The sequence below is a fragment of the Pongo pygmaeus genome, chromosome 3 (assembly GCF_028885625.2).
Source record: "Pongo pygmaeus isolate AG05252 chromosome 3, NHGRI_mPonPyg2-v2.0_pri, whole genome shotgun sequence".
Taxonomy (NCBI): domain Eukaryota; kingdom Metazoa; phylum Chordata; class Mammalia; order Primates; family Hominidae; genus Pongo; species Pongo pygmaeus.
This window is the reverse complement of record NC_072376.2, coordinates 31638606-31658090: the sequence shown is the minus strand read 5'-3', so window position 1 is coordinate 31658090 and position 19485 is coordinate 31638606.

Sequence of the window (19485 nt, the reverse complement as noted above, 5' to 3'; positions counted from 1 at the left end):
GGCTGTCTATGTCTTCACTATTATTGATTGGAATGTGGATTGCATTTTCTTATTGTTATATGTTCAGTTCTGAAATACATGTGCAAAACGTGCAGGTTTGTTACATAAGTATACACACGCCATGGTGGTTTGCTGCACCCATCAACCCGTCATCTACATTAGGCATTTCTCCTAATAATCCCTCTCCTATCCCCCACCCCCACAAAAGGACCTGTTGTGTAATGTTCCCCTCCCTGTGTCCATGTGTTCTCATTGTTCAACTCCCACTTATGAGTGAGAACATGTGGTGTTGGTTTTCTGTTCCTGTGTTAGTTTGCTGAGAATGATGATTTCCAGCTTCATCCATGTCCCTGCAAAGGACATAAACTCCTTTTTTTGTGGCTGCATAGTATTCCATGGTGTATATATGCCACATTTTCTTTATCCAGTCTATCACTGGTGGAAATTTGGGTTGGTTCCAAGTTTTTGCTATTGTGAATAGTGCTGCAATAAATATACATGTGCATGTGTCTTTATAGTAGAATGATTTATAATCCTTTGGGTATATACCCAGAAATGGGATTGCTGAGTCAAATGGTATTTCTGATTATAGGTCCTTGAGGAATCACCACACTGTCTTCCACAATGGTTTAACTAAATTACACTCCCACCAACAGTGTAAAAGCATTCCTATTTCTCCACATCTTCTCCAGCATCTGTTGTTTCCTGAATTTTTAATGATCGCCATTCTAACTGGCATGAGATGGTATCTCACTGTGGTTTTGATCTGCATTTCTCTAGTGACCATTGATGATGAACTTTTTTTTCATATGTTTGTTGGCCACATAAATGTCTTCTTTTGAGAAGTGTCTGTTCATATCCTTTGCCCACTTTTTAATGGGGTGGTCAGTTTTGTTCTTGTAAATTTGTTTAAGTTCCTTGTAGATCCTGGATATTAGCCCATTGTCAAATGGATAGATTGCAAAAATTTTCTCCCACTCTGTAGGTTGTCTGTTCACTCTGATGATAGTTTCTTTTGCTATGCAGAAGCTCTTTAGTTTAATTAGATCCCGTTTGTCAATTTTGGCTTGTATTGCCATTGCTTTTGATGTTTTAGTCATAAAGTCTTTGCCCATGCCTGTGTCCTGAATGGTATTGCCTAGGTTTTCTTCTAGAGTTTTTATAGTTTTAGGTCTTACGTTTAAGTCTTTAATCCATCTTGAGTTAATTTTTTTTATCGGGTGTAAGGAAGAGGTCCAGTTCCATTTTGTGCATATGGCTAGCCAGTTTTCACACCATTTATTAAATAGGGAATCCTTTTGCGATTGCTTGTTTTTGTCAGATTTGTCAAAGATCAGATAGTTGTAGATGTGTGGCATTATTTCTGAGGCCTCTTTTCTATTCCATTGATCTATGTATCTGTTTTGGTACCAGTACGATGCTATTTCGGTTACTGTAGTCTTGTAGTATAGTTTGAAGTTAGGTAGCATGATGCCTCCAGCTTTCTTTTTGCTTAGGATTGTCTTGGCTATATGGGCTTTTTTTTGGTTCCATAAGAAATTTATGGTATTTTTTTCTAATTCTGTGAAGAAAGTCAGTGGTAGCTTGATGGGGACAGCATTGAATCTCTAAATTACTTCCTCTCTTCCTATTTGAGTACCCCTTTTTTTTTGTCTTGTCTGATTGCCCTGACCAGAACTTCCAATACTGTGTTTAATAGGAGTGGTGAGAGAGGGCATCCTTGTCTTGTGCCAGTTTTCAAAGGGAATGCTTTCAGCTTTTTCCCATTAAGTATGATATTGACTGTGGGTCTGCCATAAATAGCTCTTATTATTTTGAGATATGTTCCATCAATACCTAGTTTATTGAGAGTTTTTAGGATGAAAGGGTGTTGAATTTTATCAAGGGCCTTTTCTGCATCTATTTAGATAATCATGTGGTTTTTGTAATTGGTTCTATTTATGTGATAGATTACGTTTACTGATTTGCCCATGTTGAACCAACTTCATCATGCACGATGAAGCTGACTTGATCGTGGTGGATAAGCTTTTGGATATGCTGCTGGATTCAGTTTACCAGTATTTTATTGAGGATTTTCACATTGATGTTAATCAGGGATATTGGCCTGAATTTTTCCTTTTTTGTTGTGTCTCTGCTAGGCTTTGGTATCAGGATGATGCTGGCTTCATAAAATAAATTAGGGAGGATTCCCTCTTTTTCTATTGTTGGAATAGTTTCCGAAGGAATGGTACTAGCTCCTCTTTGTACCTCTGGTAGAATTCAGCTGTGACTCCATCTGGTCCGGGGCTTTTTTTGTTGGTAGGCTATTAACTATTGCCTGAGTTTCAGAACTTCTTGGGAGAGTGTATGTATCCAGGAACTTATTCATTTCTTCCAGATTTTCTAGTTTATTTGTGTAGAGGTGTTTACAGTATTCTCCGATGGTAGTTTGTATTTCTGTGGGATCAGTGGTAATATCCCATTTATCATTTTTTATTGTTACTATTTGTTTCTTCTCTCTTTTCCTCTTTATTAGTCTGGCTAGCGGTCTATCTATTTTGTTAATCTTTTCAAAAACCAGCTCCTGGATTCACTGACTTTTGAAGGGTCTTTCATGTCTCTATCTTCTTCAGCTGTGCTCTGGTCTTAGTTATTTTTTGTCTTCTGCTAGCTTTTGAATTTGTTTGCTTCTGCTTCTCTAGTTATTTTAATTGTGATGTGAGGGTGTCGAGTTTAGATCTTTCCCACTTTCTCCTGTGGGCATTTAGTGCTATAAATTTCCCTCTAAATACTGCATTAGCTGTGTCCCAGAGATTTGGTGCATTGTCTTTGTTCTCAATGTTTCAAATAACTTATTTATTTCTGCCTTCATTTAGTTATTTACCCAGTAGTCATTTAGGAGCAGGTTGTTCAGTTTCCATGTAGTTGTGCAGTTTTGAGTGAGTTTCTTAATCTTGAGTTCTAATTTGATTGCACTGTGGTCTGAGAGACTGTTTGTTATCATATCAATTTTTTTTTTGCATTTGCTGAGGAGTGTTTTACTTCCATTTATGTGGTCAATTTTAGAATAAGTGGGATGTGGTGCTGAGAGGAATATATATTCTGTTGATTTGGAGTGGAGAGTTCTATGGATGTTTATTAGGTCTGCTTGGTCCAGAGCTGAGTTTAAGTCCTGAATATCCTTGTTAATTTTCTGTCTCATTGATCTGTCTAATATTCACAGTGGAGTGTTAAAATCTCCCACTATTATTGTGTGGGAGTCTAAGTCTCTTTGTAGGTCTCTAAGAGCTTGCTATATGAATCTGGGTGCTCCTGTATTAGGTGCACATATATCAAAAATAGCTCTTCTTGTTGCATTTATCTCTTTACTATTTTGTAATGCCTTTCTTTATCTTTTTTGATCTTTGTTGTTTTAAAGTCTGTTTTATCAGAGACTAGGATTGCAACCCCTGTTTTTTTTTTTTTATTTTTTGCTTTCCATTTGCTTGGTAAATATTCCTCCATCCCTTTATTTTGAGCCTATGTGTGTCTTTGCATGGGAGATGGGTCTCCTGAATACAGCACACCAATGGGTCTTGATTCTTTATCCAATTTGCTAGTCTGTGTCTTTTAATTGAGGACATTTAGCCCATTTACATTTAAGGTTAATATTGTTATGTGTGAATTTGATCCTGTCATTATGATGCTAGCTGGTTATTTTGCCCGTTAGTTGATACAGCCTCATCAAAGTGTCAATGGTCTTTACAATTTTGTATGTGTTTGCAGAGGCTGGAACCGGTTTTTCCTTTCCATATTTAGTACTCCTTCAGGAGCTCTTGTAAGGCAGGCCTAGTGGTGACAACATCTCTCAGCATTTGCTTGTCTTAAAGGATTTTATTTCACCTTCACTTATGAAGCTTAGTTTGGCTGGATATGAAATTCTAGGTTGAAAATTCTTTTCTTTAAGAATGTTGAATATTGGCCCCCACTCTCTTCTGGCTTGTAGGGTTTCTGCCAAGAGATCTGCTGTTAGTCTGAGGGGCTTCCCCTTGTGGGTAACCTGACTTTTCACTCTGGCTACACTTAACATTTTTTTCCTTCATTTCAACCTCAGTGAATCTTACGATTGTGTCTTGGGGTTGCTCTTCTTGAGGAGTGCCTTTGTGGTGTTCTCTGTATTTCTTGAATTTGAATGTTGGCTTGTCTTTTCAGGTTGGTGAAGTTCTCATGGATAATATCCTGAAGAGTGTTTTCCAGCTTGGTTCCATTCTCCCTGTCACTTTCAGGTACACCAATCAAATATAGGTTTGGTCTTTTCACATAGTCCCATATTTCTTGGAGGCTTTGTTCATTCCTTTTGATTCTTTATGGTTTATTTCATTAAGCTGATCTTCAATCCCTGATATCCTTTCTTCCACTTGATTGATTTGGCTATTGATACTTGTGTATGCTTCATAAAGTTCTTGTGCTGTGTTTTTCAGCTCATTTATGTTCTTCTCTAAACTGGTTATTCTAGTTAGCAATTCCTTTAACCTTTTTTCAAAGTTCTTAGCATCCTTGTATTGGATTAAGACATGATCCTTTAGCTCAGAAGAGTTTGTTATTACCCACCTTCTGAAGCCTTCTTCTGTCAATTCGCCAAACTCATTCTTTGTTCAGTTTTATTCCCTTGCTGGTGAGGAGGTGTGATCCTTTGGAGAAGAAGCATTCTGGTTTTGGTAATCTTCAGCCTTTTTGCACTGGTTTTTCCTCATCTTCATGGATTTATCTACCTTTGATCTTTGACATAGGTGACCTTTGGATGGGGATTTTGTATGGATGTCATTTTTGTTGATGTTGATGCTATTCCTTTCTATTTGTTAGTTTTCCCTCTAACAGTCAGGCCCCTCTGCTGCAGGTCTGCTGGAGTTTGCTAGAGGTCCACTCCAGACCCTGTTTGCCTAGTTTTCACCAGCAGAGGATGCAGAACAGCAAAGATTGCTGCCTGTTCCTTCCTCTGGAAGCTTCATCTGAGAGGGGCACCCACCAGATGCCAGCCAGAGCTGTCCTGTATGAGGTATCTGTCGACCCTTGCTGGGAGGTATCTCCCAGTGAGGAGCCACGGGGGTCAGGTACCCACTTGATGAGGCAGTCTGTCCCTTAGCAGATTTCAAGTACTGTGCTGAGAGATCCGCTGCTCTCTTCGGAGCTGGCAGGCAGGAATATTTAAGCCTGCTGAAGCTGCACCCACAACCACCCTTTCCCCTAGGTGCTCTGTCCCAAGAAGATGGGAGTTTTATCTATAAGCCCCTGACTAGGGCTGCTGCCTTTCTTTCACAGATGCCCTGCCCAATGAGGAGGAATCTAGAGAGGCAGTCTGGCTACAGTGGCTTTACTGAGCTGTGGTGGGCTCCACCCAGTTCAAACTTCCCCGTGGCTTTGTTTACACTATCAGGGGAAGACTGCCTACTCAAGCCTCAGTAATGTTGTATGCCCCTCCCAGGTTGACTTCAGACTGCTGTACAGGCATCAATAATTTCAGGCCTGTGGATTTTAGCTTGCTGGGCTCCATGGGGGTGTGATCCACTGAGCTAGATCACGTGGCTCCCTGGCTTCAGCCCCCTTTCCAGGGCAGTGAAGGGTTGTGTCTCACTGGCATTCCAGGCACCACTGGGGTATGAAAAAAAACTCCTGCAGCTATCTCGGTGTCTGCCCAAATGGCCACCCAGTTTTGTGCTTGAAACCCAGGGCCCTGGTGGTGTAGGCACCCTAGGGAATCTCCAGGTCTGTGGGTTGTGAAGCCCATGGGAAAAGTGTAGTATCTGGACTGGAGTGCGCCGTTCATCACAGCACAGTCCCTACAGCATCTTATGTTTAGGGGAGGGAGTTTCCTGACCCCTTGTGCTTCCCGGGTGAGGCAATGCCCCACCCTGCTTTGGCTCACCCTCTGTGGGCTGCACCCACTGTCTAACCAGTCCAAATGAGATGAACTGGGTACCTCAGTTGGAAATGCAGAAATCACCCACCTTCTGTGTTGATCTCACTGAGAGCTGCAGACCAGAGCTGTTCCTATTTGGCCATCTTGCCAGGCATCCCGATTGCATTATATTTTATTCAAGTTTTGTTACACAAGTTATTTTTATATGGTCAAATTAATAAAAATATTTTCATTAATTTTTTATCATTTATTCTACTAATTATAATATGCAGTTAGGTTTATTTGTTTCAGTTTTACATAAGTGTTGTGGTTTGATTTTCACTTATCTTTATTTATGAGTTTATTATGTAGAATTTTAACATGTTCTGAAGATTGGCAGCCCTTTTATTTTAATCCATTTGATAGTTGTTTCTCCGTGTACTAAAATTTACCCTTCTCTTATTAGGAATATGCTTAGTATTTAATATTTTTACCTAATTTATGTTAACTTTATTTCTCTAAAGTGTTTGTTCACTTATTATGCTCAGGTTTTTGTTTGTGTTTTATTTTTCTCTTTCATTTTTCCCTCTTATTTTTGACAAGTTCTTTATATTTTATGATTTGTCATTTTTTTACACATTACACATCCCCAAAAATTATTTATTTTGCATTTTCCTCCGTGGGTTTTTTTTTTTTTTTTACCCATTTTCTGTTAACATGAAACTGCTTCTCTCTTCAAATGTAGTTGAAATAATTAGCATTTTTATTATTATAAATTAAAGTGTGAAAGGTTTTATTAACTCCCTTGTTATTTAACATTCTATTCATATTTTCTTTATGCTTTCATTTTTGTTTTTATTTGCTTTCATATTTTGAATTAATAAATATTTAGAATTATTCTCTGCATTATTTGCATTGTGCATTTATTTAATCTTTATTTGAACGCTAATCTAGATGTATTTTAATTTTGAAAAAGCTTTGTGATTTGTTGAGAGGTTTGAGTTACCTATAGATAGAGATTATATAATTTTCATACCTAGACCTATTTGTAGGAGAATTTAATTTAATTGTCTAATATGAATAATCTATATTCTTATTGATTTTTAGAGATGCATATTATGTTTAATTACATTTATAAATAAATATTTTAAACAATCTACTGTTAAACATTGAGATTTTCCCCAGATTTTAAAAACAATGAAATAAAAGTAATTTCACGAATAGAGTATTTTATTTCTATGTGAGTATTTTGGTACTAAAAAATTGTGTAAGTACAGCTACTGAGTCAATATTTCCCTATGCTTGAAATATTGACAGATAATATCAAGTAGTTTATGTTTCTGGAACTTCAAAACAGAATTTTTGCCAATATGATAGGAGGTAAATAGTAGTGCACTATAATTTTAATTTATATATATTTTTCTTTAATTGAGGTTCAGAACATTTTCCCATGATAAGAAGATTTGCACAAATTTTAGGTGTTTTCTTTGAAATATCTGTTCATATTGTTTGCGAAAGTTTCTATTGAATTGTTATTTTATTTTTACTTATTTTTAATTTTTCCAACTTTATTGAGGTACAATTGATAATCAAATATATATGAAACATATAGATATATAAATTTAACATATGTGTACAACATATAAATAGATATATAAATTTAACATATACATGAGTTGTACAACTTGATTTGACATAAGTATAAATTGTTAAACATCAGTTAAGATATCTATTGCTTCACATAGTTTGAGTGTGTGTGTGTGTGTGTGTGTTAAGAACATTTTAGATCTCCCCTCTAAACAAAAGGTATTACAAGACATAATGGGAGAATAATAGTCTTTTCAATAAATCGTACTTACAAAACAAGGTATATACATGCAGAAAAGAGTAATTGAACCCATATCTCACACTATATACAAAAATTAATTCAACATGAAGACTTAAATATAATACCTGACACCATTTAAAAACTAGAATAAAACATAAGGGAAATATTTGTGACATTGGTTTTGGCAATGAATTTTTGGATGTATCACCAAAACCACAGGCAGAAAAAGCCAAAATTAACAAATGGATTATGATATTAAAAATATTTTCCACAAATTAAGAGAGTGAAAAGACAACCCACATAATGGGAAAAAAATTCTGTAAACCACATCTCTGATAATGAGTTAATAGCCAAAATAGGTAAGGAACTAATGCAACTCAATAGCAAGGGGGAAGTCTACCCCAATGATTCAGTCACCACCCACCAGATCCCTCCTCCAACACCTGTGGATTACAATTTGACATGAAATTTGGATGGGGACATGGAACCAAACTATAACAACATGGTTTGACAAATATATACTAAGTTAGATAGATAGGTAGAGATAGATAGATAGATAGATAGATAGATAGATAGATAGATAGACAAAAATAAATTAATTTACTCCATGGTGTGTGAATGTCAAATCAGAAACAAAGAATGGGCTCCATAAGTACCATCATTTTTGTTGGTTTTGTCACGAGTTAAACATAATTGAAAAGAAAATGATTAGGCATAGGACATATATGGCTGTAACGTGGTGAAATGTGTTAACTAGCCTGATTAAGTTTCTGAACATGCAATGTTGCATGTGTTATTGTCTTTGGAACTATTTATTCCCATTTCAAATTTTAAAAATAAGCATATGTATATGTATGTATACCCACACACACTTCTATGTATAGACACATACATAAATGCACAGAAATATATATTTATATACATATTCTTGGAAACTACATATGTGTGTGTATATATATATACACACACAAACTACTTGAGAATATAAGAGACAAGTAATTTTTTTTCCCAGACTGGAAAAAAGAAAAAAGAAGTATAACCAAAGGTGGATAGAGTCAGCCAGTTAGTCTACCAATGAACTCTAAGTGTCTGCTATGTTACAGGCATTGCAATAAGGACTGGGGATATAATAACCAAAATAAACAAACCCTCACAACTATTACATAAAGTAAAAAATATCAAGAGCAGGATATGAGTTACACAGAAAAAATATGAGATTGTTATAATATGACATTAAAAATAAACAAAAAACTCTTCGTTGCTGGAAGATAAAGAAAACTAATATTTTCTCACTGCAGAATTTGCACTAGCAGAAAAGAAGGGCAGGGTGAGCATAAAGCTTCAAATTTTTTATTGAGTTTCACAATACATTTCTAGATAGAAATTAAAATATAACATGCCATAGAGATTATAATGTAAATAGATATTTGTTTACTTAGCACTTCATTGCAAGTTCTTTATATAACAAATCCAATTTACCAACATATTAATGTATGGCTGTATGCAATCATGATTATATTGGTTCTGCTCCAATGTTCAGAAAGAGAAGGAAGGATGCACGCCTTCATACATACATATCTATATGTATGCATAAACGCATGTACATGTAAACTATATACAATAAGTCCTCACTTAACCTTGCTGAAAAGTTCTTGAAAATTGCAACTTGAAGTGAAACAATGTACAGCAGGTCCACAAATAGCATTGTTTCATTCAATGTCATATAGTTAAAATATTGACGTAAAGAAGAATGGTTTTGTTATACATTGTTTCACTTAAAGTCACAGTTTCCAAGAACCTTTATGTATGTTAAGTGAGGACCTACTGTAATGATAATCATGGTTATTATTAATAAAGGATATGGAAGATGAATGACGGCAGTGAGGGATACTAACTCAGTTGATCCAAATCAGATTACTTAACTACACTGAGACAGAATGTCCTCACCTGTAAAAAATAAATACCTCATGGTTTTGTTATAAAGCTTAAATAGATAATACTTAATGTTATCAGAGCTTGTTACAATTCTACACTTTAACAACTCAAAAAAATTGAGTTAGTATTAGAATGTTTGCTTGTGTTAGTAAATTTTTTAAAATTTAAATCATGATACATTCTTAGAAGGAGAATCCAAAATTTGTAAATCACATACACGAAGAAAAGTTCACAGAATTCTAAAAATAATAGAGATATACCGTAGCACTCTACAGTGATGATTATGACCTGAAAACTTCAGAATGTTTGGGTGAAACCAAGTGATGGCTGGGTGCAGGTGATTTAACTCAATGTCCCTTCTAGAAAATTTTGCCAAGTTGTTTATTTTATGCAAAGGTCTAGTTACTGTTTTTACGGATGTTTTAAAATGTCATGGAAAGCTGAACACCAAAAAGTAATTTTACATAAAATCATTGTATTGATCAACACAAAAAAGCCAAAATGACTCACCAAAAAATATTTTTTTCTCAAGTAGGTTTAATAACACAAACTCATCTGTGGAAATTAAGCACATTCCGACCCTAAAAGGTTAAGCAGAATTATATTTTGATTTTGAATACAAAGCTAAACTTGTTTTCAAATACTTGTAATCTTGTATTTTTGTCTAAATATTCTAAAGGTCTAAAATTTGAATGACTAGGTCGAAATAATTGGTTAGAAGGCCTCACTGTACCTTTTAAGAAAGCTCCTTTCTTCCCTCATATGTAGTCTCTTTACGACTATAAAAGACAAACACAAAAAACAACCAAAATTTGAACTGGAGAGGTTTGGCCCTGGGCATTTGGGTTAAATGAAAGGAAGAATTCTCTTCCCTCTTCAAAACCTGTATCAATTCCTCATTTCAATGCCTTCAGTTATGCATTATTTGAAACTTGTATCCCTTTAGAATAAACAATGTACCAACTTTCAAAATCTCATTTTGTTACATAGGATGCACCTTCTAGTTTTGATTACTCACCACACACAACCCCAGTTTCTTATTGAAAATAAGTTAGAGTATATAGTCTTCATTTATCTTTCAAATTCAAAATTCTGTCATTATAAATCAATGACATTAAAAAATTGTACGTATGTATCTCACATGTGTTTCTCTAATATATTGAATCTCTCTCTCTGCCTCTCTGTGTCTCTCTGGTCTCTCTCTCTCACACACACACACACAGACACACACATGCTGCATTACTTTATAAATTTTTTCATTGCAGGGGAAATAAATAATTTAGACTATTTTATTGTTTTTGAAATTAGTAAGATAATTACCTTCCTCATTTTAAAAGGTAAACTGTTCCAGTTTGGGGATAATCTCCTTATTTTGTAGCATGGATATATTTGAGTAGTACCCATTTCTCTTTACATTATTCCATAGAAAATAAGATTGTGAAACTGAAAATGATAGTCCATTTATCAATGAGCTTTACTCTAATATTTCATATTTTATGAGAAAAAAATGAATAAAATTATTACCAGAAGTAGAAATATGATTTATTGTCTAATTCAGAGCAAAATAACGCTTTATGGAGGTTGAACATGCATTTTATATTGTTATATCCTTGAAAACTAAAAAGCTTTAAAAATCATGAACTACTAAATCAAATCAATTTATTAAATGCAATTATCCACTGCCCTTTTTTGCTTCATTGCCGATTCTGTTCAATTAAACATTAGCAGTATTTTATTATTTTATAATAAAAAGCCACTTTAATGTCTAACTTCATATAGTTTCCTATGAAACAGTGATATTGGAATGCATTCATCAACAATAAATTGAATTTTGTTTGAATACATGTATAAAATACATTACCAGAAAGACTTTTAAAGGACATTTGCCACAACCATCTATTTGTTATTTTAATACCATCAATAATAATAAGTTAGGAAATATCTTATTTGATTAAAAATTAACTAAGGAGTCAGAAACCAATGCTGTCCATTTCCTCAGGAAAAGTATCCTGAAAAAAGAAAAGTGTACTGAAAAAAGCTTGCCGACTAATCAGCACTGGTTAGTCTTGCATATATTCACACATCTGCTACAACAATTGGGTTGTAAACTCACTAATGTTGATCAACATTTGTTCTTAAGCATATTTATGCCAATTGTAGCTGTTATTGTAATCATCTGGCTTTATTTACTATCTGATATTTTTAAGGCTGATGTAAAATGAGTTTTTTTAATGAAAACTAATATGGATAATTGCAAAGAGCTGTTAATGGTGAATTATTGACAATATTCTCTTAAATTACTTGTTACAAAAAGTGTGCGCATTTGAGGGAAACTTTAAAAGATAGAAGAATTTTATATCAGATTGCTTTGCAAATGTATTTAAGATAGGAAACACAAATTCAAATCTATAAATGCATTATGAGTGTGTTTTTTCAAAGAAAGGCTGATTAAAACTCAATCAGATGCCAAATGAGACAGAAAGAAAATCTAAATACCATTGGCCTTACATGATATAATAAGTCACAAAATATTGTTTGTACCATACATGGAAGGTTGAAGCAACTAAGAGACTGTCTGAATAATAGGTAAAGCAATATAGAAAACCTCTCTTGAGAGAAGAAGTGCCCCAAAATTGTATAATTTAAAAAATATTTCCACACCACTTACAATATATGCAATATACAGTTTATTTTAATTTTAAAGGCTTTCACAGCAGAATTTATATATGCCAAATTGGATATATGAAAAGTATTCAATTATACAAGCTTTTAATATACAGATATTTGATATATATCTATATCATATACAGATATGTGTATATATAGCTCTCAAAAAAATATAAACAATGAATACATCTACCACATACAATAGTTTATGCCACTTCCTGGCCCTTTTCAACAGACACTTATATGCTTTCTGTCACTAAAGATTATTTTGTACTTTCTAAAAAGTAATTATTTGTTTGGATCTTCCACTCTGAATATTATTTTGAAAATTTTTGTTTTGCTTCTTCTGGTTAATGTGCTGTTTGCATGTTACTGCAATATGCATTGTGTTATCATTGGATTGAATATTCCAAAAATGTCAATTAGGCATATTTAGCTGATAGTGTTATTCAAAATATCTACATTTTACTATTTTTTACCACTTTTTAAAATCAATTACCAACAGATCACTGACTAAGAATGTTGATTTGTTTATTTCCTACTTCATTTCTATTACTTTTTGCTTCAAATATTGTAAAGCACTAGTATATAAGAGCATAAATATTCAGGGTGTTTATATTCTTCTTACGAATTAAACCTTTCACCAGTATAAATGACTTCTTTTTTCCAGGTAATATTTTTTGCTCTTAAATCTACTTTATCTGATGTTAACATAGCCCTTTCAATTCTCTTCAATTACTTTTAGTATGGTATATATTTACTCACTGATTTACTGTAACCTATTTGTGTATTTATATTAACGTAGTATTTATGGATGCAATACAGAGTTAAACCTTATGTTTCTTATCATATATGAACAGGCTTGATTTTGATGTTTAGACAACATACATTAATGTGAATATTTATGTGATTAGGTATAAACCACCTTTCTGCTTGTTTTTTATTTTGTAATTTTGTTCTTTTTTCCTAATTTGTATCTACTATTTTACTGAGCATTTTTATTCAATTTTAACCTGCTTTTAGATTATCTCTAAATATTTAAAAAGCACTTGATTTAGTGTTAATTGTATAGAGCATTATTCACAGTCTAATTTTAAATAACAATATACATAATTATGTCAATTATAATCATTTACAACAGAATGATTAATTATATTTTCCTTCCTCTGCTATTGTTGTCATTTGTGTTACCTATACATATGTTAAAACCACGTAGTACATTACTATCATTTTGCTTAATAGTAATCCATTTTTTATAAAAAGCATTTTATATTCACCCACAAATTTGCTGGTTCCGAACGTCTTCATTACTTTCTGTAGGTCCATATTATCATACAGTAACTTTTTTCTACTCCTGAAAATACTTCATTTTATACTCCTTTATTGCATTCCTACTGGTGATGTTTCCATTGTCTTTTGTATGTCTAAACAATTTTATTTTACTTTTATTTTTGAAAGATTTTTCACACTGAATAAAGAATTCTATGTTGACAGTTTTCTTATTTCTTGCCTTTTAAAGAAATATTTCTTAAAAATTGCATTCTTCTGCCTTGAATTTTCCTAATGAGAAATATCTGTCAATCTTCCCTTTGTTCTTCTGTATGTAACACATCATTTTTTATGCGACTTAAAATTTCTCTTTATCACTGATTTTAACAAATAGCATTTTGATGTGAGTGGTGCAATATTTTGCAGTTTATTATACTTAGATTCTGTTGAGCTTCTTGGAATACTGGGTTTATATTTTTTACCAATTTTTTTTACCAATTTTGCCAACATGGCAAATTTTAACCATTATTTCTTCTAGTATTTTTCACTCTCATCTCTCCTTCAGGAACTCAAATTACACAAATATTAGATTGTCTAAAATTGTCCTACAGATCTCTGATTTTTTTATTTTTTATCAGTCTCTATTTTCATTTGTTTCACATTGAAAAATGTTTATTGCTATGCTTTCAGTTAACTAATATTCATCTACAGAGTCTAATCTGTTTTTAATTCCATTTAATTCATTTTTATCTCTGATATTATAGTTTTCACTGTTAGAGTTTTATTTGAGTTTTTATTCCATCTTCTATGTGTCTGCTTGACAGGGTCTAGCTTTACCTTCTTGGTTTGTGAAATATGGCTATAATAACCTTTGTAATGTAATTTCCTTGGGAAGTTTTTCTTGTTTATTGCTTTGTTTTGTTTTCTCACTCATGTGCCAACCAGTCCTCAGCTGAAGATTCAAAGGGGACCCTTGCAGATCTCGAGATCTCTATGTGAAGCTTTCCAAATCTGACATACTGCCATTACTAGACTTTCTGGTCTTGCCGAACTTCCAAACCATCTTTTCAGCTTAACAAGACTAGTAAGCCGTTTAGAGTAATCTTAGGGCTGACCTCGTTTACTTCTCTGCTTTCATGAATCCCTGCTCTATATTTCCTGACATTCGATGACTAAAACGATTGTTGAATATATTTCTTTCAAATTTTTAATTGCTACTGAGAAAAAAGTAATTCTACTGCAGTTGCTCCATTACAGTTGCAATAAAAATCTTCGGTGCATTTATACAAGTGTTTGAATGTTTGTGGTATTTTTATTGATAGATAATAATGTCATTGGATACATATAAAATTATTTTCAGAAAGGAAAAGTAAAACTGGCTTATTTAAATAGCCGTAGCTCTCATTGTAAGTAAATATAAAATATGTAATAGTAAATATAAAATAACAAAACAAATATGAAAGAATAATTTTTAAAGTAGATTATAAAATAGCATGAGTTTATAAGAATAAAATTCAATTTTAATGCTTTATATATGTTTAAAATAATCAATTATGTGACTAATATAGAATGCAACAAATGTAAATTGGTGTAAATATTAGAAATTAAATCTCCCTATTTGATACTTACTGAAGTAATTATACATGTAATGGCACAATTCCAGAAAAGACAAAATCAAACCCAATAATCACTATTTCATATTGAGAAACAAAACCAGTATATATATGTATATATGTGTATATATATATATGTGTATATATGTATATATGTGTATATATGTGTGTATATATGTATATATGTGTATATATGTGTGTATATATGTATATATGTGTATATATGTGTATATATGTATATATATGTGTATATATGCATATATATGTGTATATATGTGTATATATATGTGTGTGTATATATATATATACCAGTACATGTGTATTTATGTGTATATATGTGTATATATATATACACCAGTATATGTGTATATATATATATACACACACATATATATATATGCACACACATATATATATACACACACATATATATATACACACATATACTTCTGGTTTGTTTCTCAATATGAAATATAGAGAAAATATTTATTGTTGAATCATGATGATGTACATATTGTTTTCTACTATTCTGTTTTCATCCATTTTAAGAGTCATTCATAATAATTTATGTTTAAATAGGTGAAACAGAAATAAGAATAAAATATATGAATTAAAACAGAATCATTGGGCTGCTTGAATGTGACTGACTAGGACCTTGTTTCAAATTGGGAGATTCGTATCAACATTGGGCTGGGAAGATACTATTATCACATATAACTGATAATTTTAGCTCAGTAACTAAAGAATTTACAGTTAAATGAAAATAAATGATTTATACAGTTGAAAGACAAAGTTTAAAATATTTCAACATTTAAACTTTGGATGTTATAAGTAATGCTTGAGGCATAGAAATTTAATGATTGACTGGTAAAGTAAATTGAATGATATTTTGCAACACCTGTTAGTATCTGAGGGATAACTTTTAAAACTGAATTCTGCATTGGAAGTTTGTTTGGTGTGACAGGTAAAGAACCAGTAAAATACCATAGAACAGAAGCCAAGCATGAAAGTGAAGACAAAAGAGATCTTGAACCAAATGAAGCTCAATTAATAGACACAATTAAAACTTGAATGATGCCAGTGAGTTTGAAAATTAAAAGGTTATTTTTTGCTTTAAGCATTTAGTTTAGTGGCTTTGAAATCATAATATAGAAGAATTAAAAGAAAGTAATTGAGAATAGCATTTGTAATTTATTATTTTGAGATATTTAGCTATAATAAGAAAGAGTGAAAATGGTGTTTTGAAGGAGCATAAAACTAGATTGATTGTTCTTCCCCTTTTGACAGAAGAGATTCTGTTACAGATTTGCAAAGGTCAGAGAGCTAGTAAGAGAAGAGAGATTTGTGACTTGTGATGAAATATCTGTGTGTGATTCTTGGAAGGAGGATGTGATATAATTAGGATGGATTAGAAAGTGTGCTTAGTTTTGAAAGATGGACAAGGATGAGTGTAGCGAAAAACTAAGGGATGCCATTAAAAATATTCTTAAACCTACAATTGAAGTGATTTACATTGGATAATGTTGGTAATATAAAAATATGCTAAAATTCATCTATTGAAAGTAAAATGTTTATATGTAGCTAGTTTTAAAATTGGAGGATATGGACTTGGATTAGGATAGAAACTGAACATAAAGGAAAATCTTAAAATAATATTCAAAATCTGTATCTAGAAGGCAAAAAGATCTGTCAAGGCTTGAGGTCAAAGTTGCCAGAACAATTGTATTTCTGGTATGGAGGTCGGGAACATCTCTATTTGGTTAGTGTATTTAATTTGAAGAAAATGTTGTCAACCACACAATTTTTCATTTTTATTTAACACTTATATTTGACCATACCATTAACTGGATGGCTTATTTAAACTGTTAGAAGAATACAAGCATACAAACAATATAATAATTTGAGGTGATATGGCTGCATGTCACATAATAATAGCCTTTAAAAAGATCCATGTTTTCAAAATGTACCTAGAGGTCCTCATGGAATTTAAATTACTAAGTATTGTGAGAAAGCAGATATAAAGTGCATTTTGATAGCAAGACTCATTTGCAGAGAGGCCTGAAAGAGAAACAATGGAGTTCTTTCAGGTTACTACTTACCCACGACAGTGATTACTGATTTTATAATATGAGGTTTATAACTAAGATAAAAGCAATGGTAGAGCTTCTACATCTCATCCATTCGTTTGTTTGTTTGTCTATTATGTAATATAAGAAGATAAGACATTTTTCAAAGATATCTCAGTATGCTTAAAATAATCTCTTAATGGCGGAATAGGTGGCTGGTTTTATAATTGGCTTTAAATGAACAAGCGTAAACAAATAACCAAATTAACACTTTTTAGAAAGTCAGAAACAGAGGAAATACTACATTTTTAAACTTTAATATTTCATAACACTGAATGCCTTTTTATATGTCTAGGTAGACACTTGACTTATGTTATACTTAAATTTTGTTTAAAATTATATATGTGTCTTTTCCCATTAATATTAGAAAATGCTAAATTCTAATGATTAATTGAGATCAATTAGTAAAATATAATTAATGAAATGAAGATTTAGGAAAAATGTTGTTGACCCTTGTCACAGGTTGCTTTCAAGGAGAGAAACACACTATGGTGGAGTCTAGTGGGCTAAATGATATTGACAGTATTAATTCAAGCCAATGCCTTTGGAAGGGAGGGGATGGAAGCATAACCAGGGAGAGAGAGAAGTTGATCTATGATGCTGTCCTGATGCCTGCCTTAGCTGACGCAAAAGGGAGCTCCACAGTTTGAATGGTCGATCAGAATCATATTGCGTTACTTCAAAATGTCTCATCGTTTTCATGGCCACCTCAATCAGTCATTGGACATAAGCTGCCCGGGGAGGAGACTGACCTTGGACAATGTGGCTCTTGAAAGGTTAGGCAATCCCTAAAGCAGCTGACAGCTGGATCCCAATTGTCTGACAATGGCAATCTCATCAGCATTCACATGTCCTTTCTTAAAGGTGGAGCTGGGTGACACATCATGATTTCAGCCATAGACATTAAAGGTGGGATCAGTGCACGTTTTTGTATATTCTTTCTCAATTCAAAGGGGTCTTAGGGTTTTTCAATACATTTTATTTTATGTAAATAAAATGAAATTTGACAAATCCATTATAATATTAAATTAGGATTTGCAAGGTTTGGGTGGTTTTTATATATTCAGTGTGTTTTTCTATGGCTCAAAACATCATAATATAATTAGTTTAAAAAATATGAGACATTGGTTGTCTTCTTCATGCTTTCAATATCGTGCTGTGTTTATCCGGTTCATGGTTTCTGCCAATCTTACTGCATTTTTTAATTTCATTTTATAAACTTATCATTATTCTCTAAATTTCCACAAAGACAAGTTCTCCCTCAATTTAAACTTTAACAAAATGCCAGGAACATAGTATCAAATCCACCAAATTTTTTTTTTTGAAATTTTTTGAATGAAGGAGAATTGCTTCATGTCAGACTGCAAAGATGCAGGTTGAATGGAAGCTTGACACATGAAACTTCCACATGCCCTTGCCTATGAATCATGAAGTTTGCAAATTCATGAAGTCTAAAACTATAGACCCATGTATGGACCTGAGCTACAAAATTCTGTCTGAGTGGTCAAACTGGGCTATTGGTCCCAAGAAGGAAAATCATTTTCATCTCAGTTTCTTGCTATCTTAAGTGCTTCTTTTTGTTTCTATGATTGATCAACATTTGCATATGAATAAATTTAGCTTTTGAGTTCTTCAATTTCTCTTCAAGAACTTTTATTAGAACTGGAACTGGGCCATCTCAAGGTACCTATATCATGCAAGCCAGCCCATGAGTTTTACTCCAATAGCCAGTCTACTCCACAGAATCCTTGACTTCATAATTTAAACATTACAAGGTCATCAATGAGCAAGTATCATGCATGAACATGAGTGATGGGAGGAAGAGAAAATTATTAACAGCTGATAGTGGATACTGAAGAGCTTTATTGCCGTAACTGACCTATCAGACATCCCTGGTTTAAATTTTCTATTGAAATAATTTACAATCAATTTAATATAGCCAAGTTTTTTTTTTCCTGGAGTGTCTGTGATTCCATATTGGGGTAAGAACATCATTAAATGTCCAAAGGAAAACCTACACACTGTAATAGCTAAGTCTTAAAACTGTATTCGCAAAATTGAAGCTGTTTTTATACTATACTCACATACGACTGTTCCAATGATTAAGTATGTTATATAAATTGTTTCATTTTTGTTACCTCTATAAAGTTTTTATAGAAAATATATAACTGCCATAAAATATTAAATAAATCA